Raw genomic sequence first — 19975 nt, forward strand, 5'->3', positions numbered from 1 at the left:
CAAAAAAGTGNGGTTTTCTAAAACATTTCTGTTTTTATCCTCAGGAAATATGTACAATTTAAGATGTCAAATCCAAATTCGCACCATCATTCTATTAGTGGGTGCTCGACCGATGTGTGCGGTTTGAAGGTTAACATGATTTGTAGGGTAAATTAGAAAAAAAATTCTCTCCGTGTGTGTAAGACTGATAGCGTCATTATATGCAATCAAAACAAGAGCAGAAACGGCGATAACAAAATCGATGATAAGAATGATGGAAATGAGAATGTCGATATTGGGCATCAACACTAAAGATCAAATAACAAACAGATCAATTAGGCAGCGTTGTGGAATGCAAACGTGGTAAAGCGAATAAGGACAAGGAGAAGAGAGTGGAGAGACCATGTGAATAGAATAGGAAACGAGAGAATCGCCAACTAGACCAAAACACAAATCCCTGAAACAGAAAGATCTCATGGCAGAAACCACCGATACGGCGGAAAGAAAGCTAGACCTTCATCTCACAAGAAAAGGATCCGACAGATTGATGGGCAGTCAAGATGTCGAGGAACAGGACTGAATCCTGAACTAAGAAGAAGTATTTTCTACTTGCATTTCTTAATCTTAATCATTTTTTTATAACAACAAAATGATTAACGCTTTAAGATTAATTACGACACACGATAGAAGAAGTGATAATGCAGAGATTGCTCATAAAATAGTAGCAATAATTCGATCAGTTGAGAATTAGAAAATATAATTATAAGTATAATTATATTAAGATATCATAAATAATAGAAAAAAGAATCTTACCTTGATTTATTAGGCTGTTTTGAATCCCATTATGCGCAAAAATTAACAAGATATTTCTGTAACAATTATAATAACTTTATTAATTACAATTATTATTCTGATGGTATACAGGATGACTAAAAAATATCATACCGATGCAATATCTCGCAAACAAGACATTTGAGAAAAAAATTGCACGTTAAAAATTTCATCAAAGAGATATGTTTCTTGATATGACTAACCGGCTACTGCGCGACCCACCGCCCACCGCCGCGCCGCGTGGTGACAGTAGGCCACGCAGTAGGCGTCACATCAAGGGACATGTGATATCTTTATTGAAACTTTTAACGTGCGAAATCCAATTTCAAAAATCGGCCATGCACTGGACAAAGTTGAGCGGCGGTACCTAAACTTTTTTCTCTACCTTGTTTTCGAATTATTTCACTCCGTCCGACCACTTTTTAGTCATCCTGTACAATTTCAAATGTTTAAAATTATTAGATCTGTTTGTAAATATTTATATCTTTAGCAAAGGTAGAATAAAGAGTATAGAAAAATTCAATCCTTTAGAGAATATTCAACCGCAAGGAAAATTTATTTAATAGAAAAATTTTTCTTATAGAAAACCTATTGTCTTCAAGCAAAATTCTTTTTCAATAAATGCCGTCTTTTAATCTAAATTTGACGTAAGTTAAAATTTAATTCACTTCTATATTCGTCTCTGACGTTTCTCTTCAATATTATATAAGTTTGCCATAAAGTCACATAATTCTTAAGAGACGATTATTCGGCCGTCTACATTCAAGCGCCAATGTATGGTTGGAACGTTTGAAATTATTCCATCGACGAATTTCAAAGTTCTAAAGTTTTAAATTGCGAAATTTGCGAAGTAATTTAAATGGAAAATCTCGATTGATGTATGATAGAATAATTCGATGATTATTTATTACGTATTCCAGTAGCGGGCTTACACAGCCCTTATAGATCTTATTAATATGCATGCATATGTCAATATGAATATAAATTCACATTATTGATCAAGTTGATTAATAAAAATTGATCATTTATTCTCTCTCCGAAGAAAATATTTCTTTTGTGTGGTATGTGTGTGTGTTATATACGTACGTATGTACATCATAATATTCGTAATATGATATCGTACATATTTTAATGGTTTTTAGTATGCATTAAAAATCATGTTTACCCCAATATGGAAAAAAGTAATTAATCTTTTAAAACAACTCAAAATGTGTTGTATGTAATCGGATATATTAATAATGCATCGATAGGCAATTAAACTCACGACCTGATAAAGTGTAATCAAACGCAACTTCGGTTTTCACGTGCGAATGACTTATTCTCCAAAACAAATTGACTAACGCTCGAAATACAGAGGATTAAAAATATTTTCCTCTGTAAATTGTAATAACATCTCGTCGATAATCGAAGGCTGTTGAACTGTATATCGTTCCGAATTATTTATATTTTCTAATGTGATTCTATGGCATAAATGGAGCATAAATTAAATTTTAGTAAATCAACTCCAATGAAATAATATAAAACAAACTTTTAAATATACATAGATTGTACGATTTTTCATAAAATAATCTTGAAAATAAATCTTCTTTTTTTAAATTCTCTGAAGTTTTTTTAAGTAACTATTAACTCGAGAGCGGATTAGCACATACATACAAATTCTCAGGAATAATGAATGCTACTATTATATAAATTCTCAATAATTCTTAATAATGTAATAATGATCATATCAGAATACCCTAAAATGCATGTATTATTGTGTCTTATTTAGACAAGATATGCTCTTAAGTAAAATATTTTCGTGTGCTACGATAAGCCTTTGCTATTAAATAAAACAACTTGTATCTAGTAGTTTATAATTCAATGATTATATGCTTTATGATTGATTATGCATTATGGTAAAACGCATTTTTTAACTTTTTATGAGGCTTACTTTCATAATGTAACTATACTTTTTACTTCACATTGCAGATGAAATTCCCTTGAGCTCGTATTACGTAAGTTTGCGATATATCAACCGACAAAGTTTAAATTTTTGAAAGTTTCGGAACTTCTGAGACTAAAGAGTAAATAAAAGTAAACTTTCGATGCGATGACAAGATCAAAGTTAAATAATTAAAAGCGGCTTTGTTCGAAGATGCCTAAGGGACGGATTCAGCAAGCATACTTTAAACAATGAAGTTCAAACTTTGGCCTAAATTCAAATTTAGAATAAGACAACTACGTGCGACGTATTTGTTTTAGCATCTTTTATTCATTTCTTTCGAATTCTTCGCGTCGCAAGACAATTCACTTTTACAAAGAGATTCCGATCAATTTGCTAAACGTATGAATATATGCGGCTATTAATAAACTTACATTCGACGGAAAGCACGATTACTATAGACGAATGTATTTATAATTCACTATTTAAACTCTGCTCTATGTATGGCTGGGGACTCAGCGAGAAATATTCAGCTTGCTCACACATACATGCCTGGCATGTTACGCTGCATGAAAATGTATATCGATAATAAGACTTACGATCAATTTCATGAAAGCCTCGCCGGAAGACCGCCTCGTTGCACCGAAACTGTTTAACGCACATACGGTTATAAATAGGGAGCTGCATCAAAACGCATGCTGGAGAACGTCAAGCATCACTTTATAGTCGCGAGCAAAGAGAGAACTCTGATATTTAACCCTTTGAATGCTAAATACTACTTTTGACGAATGAATCATGCGCCGAGTACTTTGCCGCCTGTGTGGCGCGTCTCAGCGCTGAATACTCTTCAGCATCGCAACACATGGCGCGTCATGATTTCTTCATATATAATAAAATCAAATTATATGGAGTATTATACCTTATAAAAATAAAGTTACAAATCGGCGCTATCATCGGTGAGCGCCTTGACGCGTCAGCACGTCCATAGAGCTCGTGGTGCCCGATTCAGCGGACGCGTAAACACGCTCATAGTGCTCACAGTATACTATCGGTTGGATGTGTCAACACGTAGCACTGAAAGAGTCAAAATTCCAAAAATTTAATAAAACAGCATCAAATTTAACGCTTCAAAATTTTTCTAATAATATTCAGGAAAATATAAAAAACAATTTTTTCAGTTCAATGTGTATATAGACGATATATAATACAATTTTAAAATGTCTTTGTAAGCTACATTATAATTTCATGATATTTATCTGTTAATGTTAGCTTTTCAACAAGTCCGCGTCAGTGTAAGTATAGATGCTGCTGAAATATAGCCTAAAGATATTTCAAATAATTTGATCATAATATCGTATTAGTTAGCTTATTATTAAATTAATGATTACAATGCGCACAAGCTGTACATTCTATTTTGTGCAATAAAATAAATTAATTACATAATTAAATAGCTCAATTAGAAATTAATTATGATTGCTGATTGGACGGCAGATCAGAATGTTAGGTTCATATTATAAAAAGTAGGACGTAGCATTTAACAAACCGTGCAATTCGTACGTGACGTGCAATGTATATCTCACCGGCATCAGATGTATTGATTGATCAAGATTGTTATCTGCTAGAAGCAATTAAAGCGGGCAATGAAACGCAGATAATGGAATGTGAAGATCAATTCTGCTAGTTTGCTCGAATTACTGTTACAAAACTAAAGTCCGCTGCTTTGATTTCAATCGACGTTCGTCGATGCGTTATGTGCTAAATATAGCGGGATTATGGCGCGGGGCTACACTTTCGTGTATATTAATTCGAAACAGTAACTGCGTCCAATGTTACACAAGCTGCAACCGCGCGCGATTGCGGCTTGTGCACTTACGCGGTCAACCTGTGCAACCTGTCAATTACAGGATTTCGATAAAACATTCCGACTTTAATTCGGAGAATAATTACGGATTTTCATTCAGTTTATTCTTCGCTAAAGAAAATGCGTCAAATGGAGCTCGCCAAGAAAGTGCTATGTACAGCGCAGCTACTGTTGACATAATCTTCGGTTACTGCTTTTATCGTGCGCGGAAATATTTACACCTCACTTTGATTGACGCCGTCTCGCAAACATTAATTAATTAGAATAATGCTGCGTCATTAAAATCTCCCAGTTCCCCAGTTTGCTTGCAGACAAGAGCTTTGAAACCATCTGTTTCTTTTATTTTTTACTTTGTCGTAGAACAATGTAAACTTCAGGCAGCTTTAAATGATATAGGGTACAGCGGGATAGCTTGAATAGTGGGGTAATTTGGATAATAGTCAATGTCTGATATAATGAAATGTATCTTAAAATCTCATATTTTTCTGAAATTCTTGCGAATGCTTACTATTATCCAAATTACCTCACAATTCAAATTATCCCGCTATACCCTAAGATTTCTTATAAGATAATTAATTTTTATAAAGTTTTATAAATTTTTTAAATTTCAATTTTTTTTAAAAATGATAGTATATTATATTGTTACTTACTAATTAAATTGTGCCCAAATAATTAAGTAATTAAAAATTACTTTAATAATAAAAATTCCAAATAATAAAAAATACATTGTCTTATTTTTATTACTATTTCGTGACAATTTCACATTTTCTGTTATGTTATATTTGTATATTTGAAAGACAGAATAAACGCTAAAACAGAGGTAAAAATATTTTTAAACTGATCAAAGACAAATCAAGTATTAATGGCATATTTACAATTGAAGGCTTTAATAAAATAAATGGAAAACAATTTTTCACTTATCGTCCTCATCAATCCAAACGCGTTATTTCATTTAGAAGAGTTTTCTGTATTTATTTATATTTTATTATTAACTTTATTAATAATTTTACGTACAAGCTTTATGTCACTTACATCTGGTTTATCACTCTCGCTTTCGTTTGGCTAAAAACTAATTCGAATACTTTGCCAATCAAAATGTAATACATATTGTAATTGTTTATAATGTATCCATGAGACCTAACAATAAGTGTAAACCCTCTGAAACCGCTACGTCTTTCCACTAGTATTACAGAGCGATAGCAATTTCACATTAAGTTGACATTAAGCCTCCATACAAACGGTTCAGCGGATTGCCAAAGTGGATTACAGCTCTTTCTAGGTCCATTTAATCAGCTCTGTGTCAATTGCCTGTGCCAATTGACAGTCTCAATCGATAATGCATGCGCTAATCAAACGTACACGGCAAAAGAGACTGAGTCGTACTGAGAACATAAAAGCATGCAGTCTTAGTAATTAGCAATTGCAAATACCAATATATTATAAGATATATTTATCTTCTCACAAGTATCTACTCTAGTATACCTTTTGTTCAGACTTTACTTTCACGTTGCACCTATATTTCATCTGGTCGTCGAAAGTTAACGTCATTAAACCATCGCGACGGTAGGTAGCTACTTGAAACCCAATGAGAAATTTTATTTCACTTCGATAGAACGACATAACTTTTCCAATTGACGGAAGACTTAACAAAGTGAGAATCTCGCGTTTCTTATCTTGCTCAATTCATGGAGGTGTGAAATTGGAAAATCAAAAGTTGTTGCACAAAGATCCTTAAAACACTTAACAAGTGTTATAAAATTTTTAAAAGAAACTTATTATCTGTGCTATTAAGTTTCTCACTTGTGAATTTCCTTCGCTCAGAAAATAATTGTTAAATACAGTTTCCGAATAATTCTTATAAATAATGTTGTTACAAATTAATAATTACTTTATTAATAATAATAAGTTTGTTAAATATAATCGTTTGTTTCTTATGATATTATATTGCTCATCTGTTTATATAAACTAGCTATTTTAATTGTTAACTAAAATTCTAAGTTTCTGATTCTAAATTATTTTAATAAAAAGCTACACGCACGATGTATATAAATACCAATGTCAATTTTGGCAAGAACAACTTCATTGCTCTTCTAGTAGCATTGAAGAGTTGTGTCTCTTTAAACACATGAATGAAGTCAAAATTAATAACGAAGTATTTTTGTTCAATTGACAGGGTTAAATGTAATCGCAAAGACGGCGTGATTTAACGATTTGTCGCTTTCGGAAATTAATTCACTTCTCTCAGCGTTCAATATTCTTGGTATATTCTCGACAACTTCAATTTCCACGGTAATTTCGAATCAAACGTAATTCTCATCGATTTTGCCCCGGGAGGAATGCGTTTCGTTTATAAAGTTTAACGCAAATTCCGATGTGCCACCCGAATTCACGCTACATCGATATCACTGGTACCGCTTGTTGTGGAAGAATCTAAAACCCGTATGAAACTTTAATATCGACATTGTAACTTGATATGCATGAAAAATCCGTGAATTTATGCCTCGGAATAAAGTTCATATGTCGTAGTTTATTAATGCGTAACCTTTAAAGCATAAAATATATGTGTATAAAACAGGATAAAAAGATGTATATTTATCTTTGTGCATATCTGTTTTATTGAAGCAATTTCTGCAACCAATGAGTTTAATAAAACTGACGCGAATTCGAGATATAAGTATAAACTGCTCTTTTTAACAGTTAGTAAATATTGAATAATGAATTTACAATCCAAATATAAATGGTGTCACGTATCCACTTTAGAAAAAGACTCAATATTTTATTTGTGCCATTTTTAAAAGAAATATTTCATCTATTCGCGTCATGGAAATAGGCGGTGAAGTAAAATCAGAAATCGATCACAACAAATATAGGCCATGTTACAATCGAATTGTTTGCTACTTTCATGACGCAATCAGTGCTTGCAATTTGCTATCGGTTAGCAAATGACAAACGGCTTTAATTTATAATTACGACACGATCGATGTTCGTCTAATTGCGTTAGCTACAAGCTTACATTGAACACGTTACATTTATCGAAGTCTACATTGAAAGAAATTTTATAAATCGCGTACGGTAATTGTAATCCCGCTTAAAATTATAGACAATCTAATTTTTTTTTAAATAAGAAATTCTCTCTGGTATCATACATAAATTTAACACTTAATTAGTTTCATAAATTATAATAAAATTATAATTCGATCTGAACTGACAAAAAAATGTTAAGTTGAAAAATAATATAATGATGACAAAATGAATTATACCCTTGCGCAGATAATTATATATGTATAAGTGAATAAGCGAACAGTAATTTATTTCTTCATTATTTTATTGATATTTTTCTTTTAATTTTATAATTTATTAGTAATATTTTATTATTCATCATTCCATAATTCTGTTGATATGTGTCAGAAATATTTATAACATGAAAGTATTTATAAATTATAAATATTTATAAATATTTTTATGCGTCACAACTTTATAAAATTTTTACATACGGATGAGTATATCATATACAATTTTTTTATCGCATTTATTATAATATAAAATTTTTGCTTTACTCATATTGAATAATGATTACATCTCTTTCGAAAATAATCACACTTTTACATAAAAAAATATTACTTTTTGAATTCTTCACGGAAAAAACAATTTTGTTGAAAGGTCTAAAAATTTTGCTAAAAACAGATTTGAAAATAATTTTTTATTGAATCATCAAAATAATTTGTTGAAATGTTAAAACTGATAAGTATTGCTATAAAATGTTTTGATATTCTAGCAATTATTTTGACTTTCACACAAAATTATTTTGATCATTGAACAAAAATTATTTTCAGATCTGGATTCAGCAAAATTGTTCTCTCCGTGTTGTTTTTTGAAAATGACATATGCAGATTTTTATTAATTTTTTTATTATATCTCCGGTATACATATATATTCTATCTCTATGTTTTTATCACTTAAATTAAGAAAAGAGTTACTGATTGATTTCACAGTTTTTATTGACGTTGTTGCTTATACGTTTTATGTGATTGTAAAATACATTTTTCAGTTTACATTTCTATCGTTCAACAGTATAATTAGAACTTTAAAATCATCATTTTAATTATAGATTCTATTTAAATAACAGTGCGCGTTCCATATCTTTTAAAGTTTACGATTACCATAACTTTACGCTTTAAGATTCATTTTCATATAGGCGTTGGCTCTATTAGGAAAATGTAAACGTATTGTGTATGCTACAGAAAAATTAACATTTGTATGACTTCAGTTACATAACATACAAAAGCCCAATATTTCAACGGGAAGCGTGAAATATTGTGCAAAATTGTTCTCACGAAGCATGACGCCATTTGAAGCGCTATAAAGCTTTTGCGGATTTATCATGGATGTTGCCTTTACGGAAAGTTCTCGAGATATACTTCTTGATCTTTTTATCATACTTAACCCATTTACTGCCATATGTTATTTTTTTACGAAACTAAATACAATTGAGCAAATTGTATCATTTATATGACGATTTATACTGGATGATACACTTTCAGCCATTTCGATCTTTGTTATTTAATAACGTTTCAAGTCAATATTACTCACTCATAATTAATTGTTATATTGTAATCCGGATTAGAAGCTCTCGGTCATTAACTTGTCGTTAACTTTCGCCAGTATCGGCTGTCTCTTACACTCTCTATTCAACCAAGTGTGCGGTGATCGATGGTATCCATTTAGAAGTATAAACCTAGTTAATCAATCAAACGTTAATATCTCACGATAGTGTTTCTTTTTTAAGACAGGAATCGATTTAACGATCTTTTAATTTGACAAAAAGATAAAATCGTGGTTAATGTCGTTTCATTTATTACAATTTTTTGTTGGTTTAGTTTATGTCATCTGTAAATTTTATAAATTATTCTTAAGCTACAAAGTATTATAATGAAACTGCCGATTGATGATTCTGTCAACAATAAGTATTAAATCGATAGTTATACGCAATGATTTATGAATTGTGAAATTTCGGGCATATTTGATGCAAATAATTTTGCCTCGAAGATCGAGATCTTGATGAGAAGCATACGATCTTTCGGAGTAGTGCACGAATAAGTTGCAACAGTTCTCATCAACTAACATCTTTGTCACGTCGCTTTTTATCACGACATTATGACAGTACTTGGACCAACTTACTACTTGCCATTGTATGCGTGAATTTATCGGCCTGCTGTGCACATGTATAGAAACGAAAGGACGCTTTTGAGAGCTGAATCGCTTTTAGCACGTTTTGCCATACGGTTATATATTTATATGTATGCTATACGTTCCTTCTTTCTATGCACACTGCTTCTTCGGCATATGTTAGCGAAGAATTTCGCATAGCTTTATGCGAAATTGCAACTCAAAAGGTACAACTTGCAATTTCATTCCACGTGTCTTAAGGAGTTGAAATGACATGGAAATCCGCATGACCTAGTCACATGATCGCGCCGGTGAATAAAAGAACGAGCAAAGTTTTTGGCGGACAACGAGCTCGCGAATAACGCGAGCTATGTGAGTTCGTAAAGAGAGTTCAAAAACGATGACGCGATGGAAACCTGGATAAATGTCGGGACAGAGGTATGTGACGATATTGACGACGTTGCCTTTTGGATATTAGATTCGACTCAACTGAAACGCATTTCGTGCTATTGACGAAAGAGCTGAATGCAACGTGCTTCTGGTTCTGACACGTGTAAAAAAATAGCTGAAAGATTGTCTTTTATATTCGTCCCATACATTCGCGATTATTTATTATTTAGAATTCAATTTTCCGGAATTGGGAATTTCTCCAAAAAAAAAAAAAAGGATTTTTATTGTCGAGTCGTAATCGATAAAGTTGACATTGGCATTGATGAATTGTATCAATATCGATTCTAATTTAATCTTAATATACCTACGCTCGATATAAACTGACAGAATTTGATGATCAATATCAGATTTTTTTTTATTTGTAATAGAAATTGCATGTGTGATAACGCTAAAAGTGAAAAAAAAAACGGCCGAGAACCTGCAGTGTCAATCGCGTGAGCAAAATTTTGAAATATTCTATAAATTCGTTTGATAATCACACATAATCTCGATAATCTGTAATATTTCCTTCAAATAGATGAGACACCTCATTAACGCAAGAATATTCAATATCTGCGGAATGTCAAATGTATTTTCACATATAACACAAAGATGCTATTTCTAAAGTGTCATTTATTAATAAATGTATATTAATCAGTTTTGTATTTTCTTTTGAAACATATAAATCACAATATTAATTAATTCTATTTAAGTATTAATAAATGACGAGTAATAAATTATAGTGTATATAGCAAAATCTTTTCAATCTTTCGATTATAAATATCTATATACATATGCTGATAATGATGCTGCAGGATTTTACATCCGCATTCATAGTATAATTTGTTGTTTGTAGGGATAGCTGATAATTTGATTGGTTTCGTACAACACGCACACATTTTTCGCTGTTCGCGTCAAGTGTCAAATATACTTAAGGAGAAACACAAACGTTTCTCAGAGATTTGGTCTTATCGTCATTGCTGTTGACAGCTCTTTCATCATATTTTCGAATTATTCCTTGCGTGCGCTGCAGGGAAACTCGTTCGGGATGTAAAACTGGCAGAAATGGAAAATGTAATTTGTTTTAAAAGGCAAACAACATGAGTCTGAGTGATCGACGTATCTATCGCCGACAATCTATATATATATCTATAATTTTATTCCGTCTATCGCGAAAAATGCACGGATCCCCAATGACGTCACGTTCCATTAATCCACAACTGCGAACACTCGTCGAAGTAATCGGCGTGAAAAAAGATCTCAAATTCCAATTATAAGCTGCTTTCATTTATTGATTATCACGCGATTAGTCGTGTGATTTACGGAGATATTAAATTATTCTTCGTATTCCTCTTACGCAAATGATTTTTCTGGAATCCATCAAATTGCTGATTTAAAACAGATTTAAAATTTAATGTTTGAATTCGATAAATTATAAAAATCATTTGTTTAAAAATACAAAAATGCAACTGTTAAACTAACTGATTATACATTGCTGTTGCCGAACTCGATTTCACTGTATTTAATAATCTCCCCAGTTTAATAAAAGATCTTACATAAAATCATAAACGAAAGATTTTTAGCATGAATAAAATAAATGTTCAAGCGTTGAATGCTTCAAAAGCCTTCTTCCTATAACAACTTGCAGAATATGATTGTCAGGATGTTTGTTTTTCTCAAAACTCCCGTTTCAAATAGATCGTTACCTTAAAAGAAAGTAGAACGATAAAGGCGTCAAAGAAGGCACACGTACCTATACTAAAGCAAAAGTATTCAAATATGTAGCAAAGCAAACGGTTGCTGAATTCGTATAATTAAAAAAAATTAACGATTTTGTTACGTTAGAAAAGTAGTTAATTTTCCACGAGTTGGAAGAGATAAAAAAAACATGCGATACAAATAAAGTGGCAGCAAGAAGCGTGAGCAGAACGAAAAGACAATTTGCTTCAGATAAGTCTAAAAGAAAACGTATAAATGAGTAAAGCAGAGCAGATTGCTAAACGGACGTACTACCGGAAAGCTAACGGTAGTGAATTATTAAAAGGAATGAATGCTGGGTGCGTTCAACTGTGACGTCGCTTTTATGAAAGTCGTTTGAAACAGAAAATGAACGTTTATTTCTTCATCGTCGTAGAACAACAGTCACAAGAGACATCCACTGCCCGCTGTCGTTATGTCAATACGATGTATCGTCGACTATTAATTTTGTACACGATGCACCAGGCTCTCGACATACGTGTAATATACTCAAGAGAATGGGATGAAACACACGTTCTTGAGTACACATACATATACGACGCATACTGTTACAGCGGCGCATTGATATTTATTGCAAGTACAATATCTCGTGCAATTTGAATGTAGTAAAACGTGGCAATAGATGCAGTCATCATTGTGTGTGCCTCTGAATTGAGACGAAATAATCTCATGATAATCCAACCGTGTTTTCGCATCGTACCGTGAACAGCTGGTGCGCACGTGTCCACTAGAAATCGTAGTAGAGCTTTTAATATCGGATCTTCTTCACGGGATGATGAAAACTGAGAGCAGTAAACGGTATTTTGCGCGTAAATCCTATCTGTATTTTGTTTAATCGCGATATGTGCCGCGACACCGAGCTGAAATTACGCGAGTTTGTTTAATACCCCAAGGAAATGTAAAAGGATATCGCGGGAACGGTCGAACTGTTGTCGCCGCGACAAGCCCTCTCGCCCCATCTCGTCGAATTTCTCCTGAGAGCGGTAAGACTCTGCTAATTCTGTCGTCTATGTTTCAAAGGAGCCTCGAGTGCGGCCTTCATTATTTAAACATAAACTCAAACGCGAATCAATAAAACGCATCTTTTTTTTTTTAAGTTTTCAACCTGAGTTTTCTTTGACTATCAGATGCAAGCGAGATTGTGCTCGATCACTGTTACTTCATGCATTACATAAATTTCAACAGATTTTTATATGAAGGTCCTGTAAAAGCATTTAAAATAACCGATAAAGTTGCTTTGACGAACGTAAATTTGATCACAGGAGATTTTCTTTAGGAAAACAACTGCGAAAAGCTCCTCTCTAAAAATGCCTGCTTCCTTACCCTGACACGCTTTCAAGCAACTGTTTGTACAGCGAATCATGATCTTTTTTTATCAATTTTGAAAAATACTTCGGTACTAAAGGAGCATATAGATAACATAAAATTATTCATGATTCCTATCTTTCAAATTATTTGCTTACTGCTTGGTCTTATTATTCTCTTTTCGTCTTTGTCTAATAAAAGATAAAAATATTCCGATAAGAGTATTGTAATAAATATGCATTTTTTTCAATTTTATTGAAAATGTATGACAGTATTTTTTCGATGTTCCCAAGAATTGTCAGCTATAAATGTAGTTCGCGATCGATTAAAAATGTTAGTCATTCCATTGGCATTGATTATTCTAAATACAGAAATATCGTGCATTGTTCAACTCTTTTAATCTTTTATCTTTTAATAATAATCGTTTTATAAAATTTTACTTTTAAAAATAATTCAATGATAAATTCTCTATGCATAGGAATTATATAACAGCATGTGCAGTTCTTATTATGTAGCACATATGTATTTATCTCTGTGAATCTAGGCACTTCCACCACTAAAAAAAGTTTAACTATATGCCACAATTAAGTGCTCATTTATTGCTAATTTATTGCTCCTTTTTATCCGCAGAAAATTAATATCAAAAGGGGTGAGCATACCGACTTCACACGTTACGCTGGCACCCTTACTCCCGAAAAACACATCAAAGTACTGTAAAGAAAAAATAAATATATCACAATTTTAGGTTCACAGAAGTCATATATTCCTAACAATAAGAATTTAGTTAAAAACAATAAAAAATGTATAAACAATTAAATGTTTGTTTCTGATATTCAAAAAAATAAATGTGAATTTTTAACATAGTTTATGTTATATCCTGCTAACGATTACACAGCTATTTTATTCTATTTAATATACCTGTTACATAATATCTAATATTTAAAATTTATCGTTATGTGGAACTCAGCAACATCGAACTAATAGAACAGAACGAAGTTGATAGAGATGTTCAAATTTTGCATACAAATTATGAATGATAATCCGTGATAAAACTTTATAATTCAAATTTCTTTTAAGTGTAAGAAAAATTATTTCCATTTTTAAGATAAAGTTTCTTAAAATTATTTTTATCTTCAATTTGTATTTTATCTCGGAAATATTTTTCATATGTCATGACATTCTCTGTAATTCTTGTTAATTGAACATGAAGGGAGACTTCCAAGTATTTTCTCACGGATATATTTTATTATCGTTTATTTGTAGACAATTATTTTACGTTTTCAATTCGTATGGAGTCAATTTGCCATCATTTTACAAGCAAACAACATCAAAGTGAGATAAGAAGTGGTAAGAGAAAATGTGCAATGAATATTTCAATATCTTATGCATACTCCATGCATATTACATTAAATTGTTACGGCACATACCAAGTGCGGAGAATAATATTAGACACTTTGTACAATCCAAACATCTATTAAATTTAGCCTCGTTAAAATCAATGTTCGTAACAATAAGGTAATATTGTTTAACAAATAGCTAACGTAACCTGATTGCGAAAAATACGAGCAGATAATTAAGTAAGAATTTCCTTCGAAATTCTTCTTTCAAAATTCATTTAAGATGACTTTGATGCATTCTCCGCAGTATCTCTCTTCTATTCTTTTTTCATGTCATTGTCGTGCTCTTTAGGATCTCTAGACAAGCATTAATGGCATTTTATATTCGTACTACGATATAACTGATTCCAGAGAAAAATAGTGAAAGATTAGAATGTTGTATTATTACAAAAGAGTAATAAATTAACACTGTCACACTTTCGAAATTTATATTCCGGTATAATGATCTCAAAATAAAACCGCTATATATACATATGTATGTATATCCTATGTATCTTGTAGTTTTTAAAGCTACTGTCACACTTTCGAAATTTATATTCCGGTACAATGATCTCAAAAATAAAATCGCTATATATACATATGTACGTATAGCTTATACGAGTATCTTGTAACTTTTAAAGCTACGGAAGATCAGAAGCTGACGAATGTTAAGTCTAAACACAATATATAGACACAATATAGAATGTTCAAATTGAAAAAAAAATCGTAGAAACATGAGAGCATGATGATAGTATAATACATCTTATATACAGGTTATTACATACGAAATATCGCTGCAGTGGAATTTCTTCACAAAATCTGTAGACCATTAAATTCGGAGGTCGCGTAAAAAGATATTATAATAAAAATGAAGTATATAGGTCTATTGTATCCGGAGACAGATAATATAGAAAAATAATTAAATTAAACAATTTAATTAAACAATTAAATTAAAAGTTGAATCCGGAAGTAACGGCGTGCAGTTTAGTCGAAGCTAGGATACGTATGTAAAATCACATAATAAAATAATTGTAGCACCAAGATGGTATAACCGTGCATTAGCCTATCTTATTCATTGTGTGTGAAACACTTATACGATTGTAATAGATATATATACATATATATATTAATTAAATTAAAGATTACAAAAGATATTATCGCATATATGCAATTATATTCATTATATGATTATACATATCTCATTAGTCTCGTAACAATCTAATTTCACACATCGCGCTTTACATTTCCAGAAAAATTTTACAATGATAAAAACGTGACATCGCACTTTATATTTCCAGAAAAATTTAACGTTGACGAAAACGTGACAGAACGTCTTCAATAAATTTCTAACCTTATGCGAAAGACTTGACAAACGTGCCCGCAAAATGATATTAATCGCTCGTGAAGAGGTGGATGTAAATATGAGATGCAAGTAACCCCTTGGGGAGTATATAATTTCCGCGGAAATAGCGAACAGGCGCAACCTAAGGAACTTCCGATGTTCCTCGATCAAAGGTGATATGCGAATAACCGCTGCTATATATCGTCATCGTATTTTACACCAAACCCCGTTACTCGCATTCAGTTGTCTATAATTTCCCCTTTCATTTCTCACCGTACTTGCTTACTTCCGTATCTTCGACTATCCTCTTCTCACGGACTGAGATCCGCGAAAGTAAAACCGGTCGGCAAATAGTAACCAAAGGATAAAAATAATCCGGTCACGGTCGTCTCGCCTTGACGAAAACCGCTTTCGACAATTCGCACAACTTGAGCAATTTCAGCGAGAGACTTAGAAAAATATTGATTCGCGTTCATCGTCGTGGCGAAACACTTTCCACCTATAACGTTACATATTGACAGATTATATTCGATAATTACGTCGCCCAGAGTTGAAATCAGGATTAATTTTGTTTCGATGTGATATATTATCTATATTAATAATATTTTTATCAATTATTTTCTCTCAGTTTCCCATATTTATGTGAAGTACGAAGTATTTGAAGAACAGAGAATAAAGATATGACAAAGGTATAACAAAGATATGAGAAAGGTGATGTGACAAAAAAAAAGTAACCAATTATATCATTGCAATAAAATTAATTTTTGTACATATTTCTGTATTTTAACGTTATAATACTTTAAATCTAATGTCACAAGCATTATTGATTTTTCATTGATTTTATCATTATTTTTTTTATCAGTGCAAAATTACTAGAGAAAATATCAATGTTGCGAAAATGCTCTTTCTCTGGACTCTTTCTCGAGTCTCTCGAGATTTCATCTTGACCAATAATCGTTTAGAAAATTTATTTTTCTCAATGGTGCTACCTGACGTTTTTATTTGAAAATCGATTACTGAAGGGACCTCGAAAGCGTCTATTTTTTAATAGATCGCACATATATTTCCGCGCATAACGTTTTCCTATCTCTTAAAACGAGAGGTGATTTATGCCATTTGTGCAATTCAATACCTATCATTTTTTATATTACAGATCTGTTATCCAGTGTATAATATAATATTATCGTAAATTAATTTGCCGAAATTCTTAAAATTTCATATGATAAATGATATCGATTATAATTCATACTATTTCAATTATGATATATGTAATGCACAACTGTTTCTATACTTTATATGGATAAATTTCTAACGATGTATTTCAAGAGTAAATTACAAATTTTCATCTTGATATCTTGCTATATTTTTTCGAAGTTACGATAATTTACATATTCATTTAAAAAATTTAATGTAATGCAATAACACGACATAAAGAATTATCCTTATTGATATTAATAATGTATACATTGTTGAGGTAAATATCTAAGGCACATTTACCCTTACTCTGCCACGGATTGCCCTACACCGCCAAACTGCCGCCAAATATTCCATCGATTCAGTTAGCATATTCATACATTCATTAACCTTAACGCTTTAGACTATATCAAGGGGGTAGCATTTAAAATTTAATCAGTAGTATATTTTTAGAAGGGGATAGCTTTCAAATGGACATTCACGGAGAGAGTAGTTTGTTTATCCTACATCAAGCTGCAAAGATTCACGCAAGAGTTTTACTAATGGGGGCGTCTCTTACACTCAAAGAGTATAAGCCGGAAATGTACTTTTAGCCGTCGGCGCAAGTTTAGCATGTCTTTTGAATTATTTATGAAACTTTAGCATATTCGTATATCATTCATCAATTCTGCCCCCACGCAAGTATGACTTTCACGATGTGCATACACACATACATATACACTCACGCTTTCATTAACTAAAGCACCATATAAGTTACAGTCTAATCAATAAGTTACATGCCAACTACTCTCCAACTATGAATCAATCTTAACTCTGAGAATAGCAGGTACTTCATTTATAAATCTACTGAGCTTCTTATGGAGCTTCTTATGCGTAAAGCTTTCTTATGTTTTTCTCCTCTCCACACTTTTAGTTAAAAGTTCTTTTTAGCTAAATAAATAAATTGATAAATCACAGATTATTAAATTTGCTAAAATAAAATAAGCTGTTTCGTAAATAATTGTGGCGACTACTTCATACTATGCATCAGGCATTTTAACGGTTAATTAAATGCGGATTAATATTTACATTAAGTATTTATGGGATTAAGTGACATAATACTGTAAAGTAATATAAAAACTTTTTACGGAACTGTGGGCATTTATTTTCCAGAGACAAAAATGTCTGAACACGTATATACAGCAATCTATTACTTATTTAATCCGCAAAATGATTTACGAGATTATTACTGGATAAAGAAATGATTTAGTGATGTAGTAAGTACTACATCAGATAGAGTTTAATCACTGAAGTCACTGAAGTAGAAGTAAACCTGTAATCGTTGAATTGTCTTTGATGCTTACCAGAAACTTAAGACGGATGCATTTCCCTTATTTCCTAAGAAATGCAAAAATAACCGTTATTTGATGATTGAAAAAAATGCAATTTGCTAAAATTGGTATAGGCCAAATTGTTAATTTCTACGTATAAACTAATATTGAAGCTAATATACAATCTAAGAAAGATTTTTAAAAGTTAATTTATGTTCTATTTTATTCATGATCTTATTTACGGGCCTTTTGTTATTCTCCACTACCGAAAAAACAAAAATATTTTTGTTTATTACATATCAAAGATATACGAATACGATTATATTTTATCGTTATATGCCACCGACAGTTTAAAGATCACAGAGAATTTAATATATTATTTCAATATATTATCGCTTCCGGCTTTTGGACATGCAATATTTTTTTCAAAGCTTTCATGCTTTATGTTCTCCGATTAACCATTGTTCGTTGAAAATTAAAAGATTGGTTAATTAAATTCGATTAATTAATTAATTAATTAATTAAAAGTTCTTGTAATCGAGATATTATAGCAACGTGTTTATATAAATTTTATTCCAGGAGCAATGTACCTACCTGTTCGTAATACTATTTTTCAAATTATGACTGAGTTCATACAGTGACGGAATTTTTTACGTTTAATATTTTTAGTCTGGTTCTTTAGGTGGTCGAATTAAATACGGGACGATTGACGTTTGATAATCAAGCCTGTTGTATAGCAAATCGATCAACCGAGATAATGAAGTAATGATTAATAAATCTCTTTCTTTTTGTCCTGTTAGGCAAAATTATTGTAACATTGAAAGATTGGGTCTGAAGATAAACATTATTTTGTTATTGATTAGTATATAAATATCTTGTTTAGCAGAACTTATATATGTCAAAAATCAGACTTCGCTAATGTGAACTATGAACAAATATTTGCAATTTCTCCAAAAAAGAATTCAACAAATAAATAAGAAAAATATATATACTTTTATGGATAAAAATGACTTGCTATTTTACTTGCACGTGTTTAACATTGTAATTTAATGAATTTAATGAATTTCTGTCATATTTTTTATTAATTAATATAATGTGAATTTATGCCATAAAGAAGTTTATTCTGTCACAAAGAAGTTGATTATAAAATATTAACAGAATGTTTCGTGGAAAATAATCTAAATCTGATAGTATTTCAAAAGGTGGCATGTAAGAAATAATTGTTTAAAGTAACGTAGACTAAATCTATTACGCAATATGAGAGTAGAATTTCATAAACATACATCCTTGAGAAAAAAAAGTTATCTCATTGAGATAAAGAGAAATAAAAGTTTATTATTAAATTGATGTAATACTATTATTATTATAACACAAATTATCATAACAAAATTGAAAGATATTGCAAAGAAAAATTTCCATAATTAAATAACTAGAGCAGTCTGAATAGATTATTTTGCATTGCGAAAAGAAAATATATATTTAAGATAGGAATATAATTAATTC

At 31.3% G+C, this 19975-nt stretch overlaps 1 protein-coding gene across 7 annotated transcripts in view; it reads right to left on the reverse strand.

The window, feature by feature from the left end:
• LOC105459634 (gastrin-releasing peptide receptor-like) overlaps positions 1 to 13946 on the reverse strand; it is a 20545-nt gene extending 6599 nt beyond the window's left edge. For 2 of the 7 annotated variants that reach the window (XM_011705813.1, XM_011705816.1), the window contains exons 1-2: positions 925 to 1854; positions 793 to 848 (exon numbers count right to left, since the gene is read on the reverse strand). The gene's annotated coding sequence lies outside the window, so the exon portion shown is untranslated. Of the gene's footprint in view, positions 1 to 792; positions 1855 to 3330; positions 3380 to 3650; positions 3806 to 13909 lie in introns of those variants that run through there. The other 5 variants (XM_011705812.1, XM_011705814.1, XM_011705817.1 and 2 more) reach the window with 4 other exon arrangements.
• Positions 13947 to 19975: the final 6029 nt, after the last annotated feature.

The sequence above is a fragment of the Wasmannia auropunctata genome, unplaced genomic scaffold (assembly GCF_000956235.1).
Source record: "Wasmannia auropunctata unplaced genomic scaffold, wasmannia.A_1.0 LD334173.1, whole genome shotgun sequence".
Taxonomy (NCBI): Eukaryota; Metazoa; Arthropoda; class Insecta; order Hymenoptera; family Formicidae; genus Wasmannia; species Wasmannia auropunctata.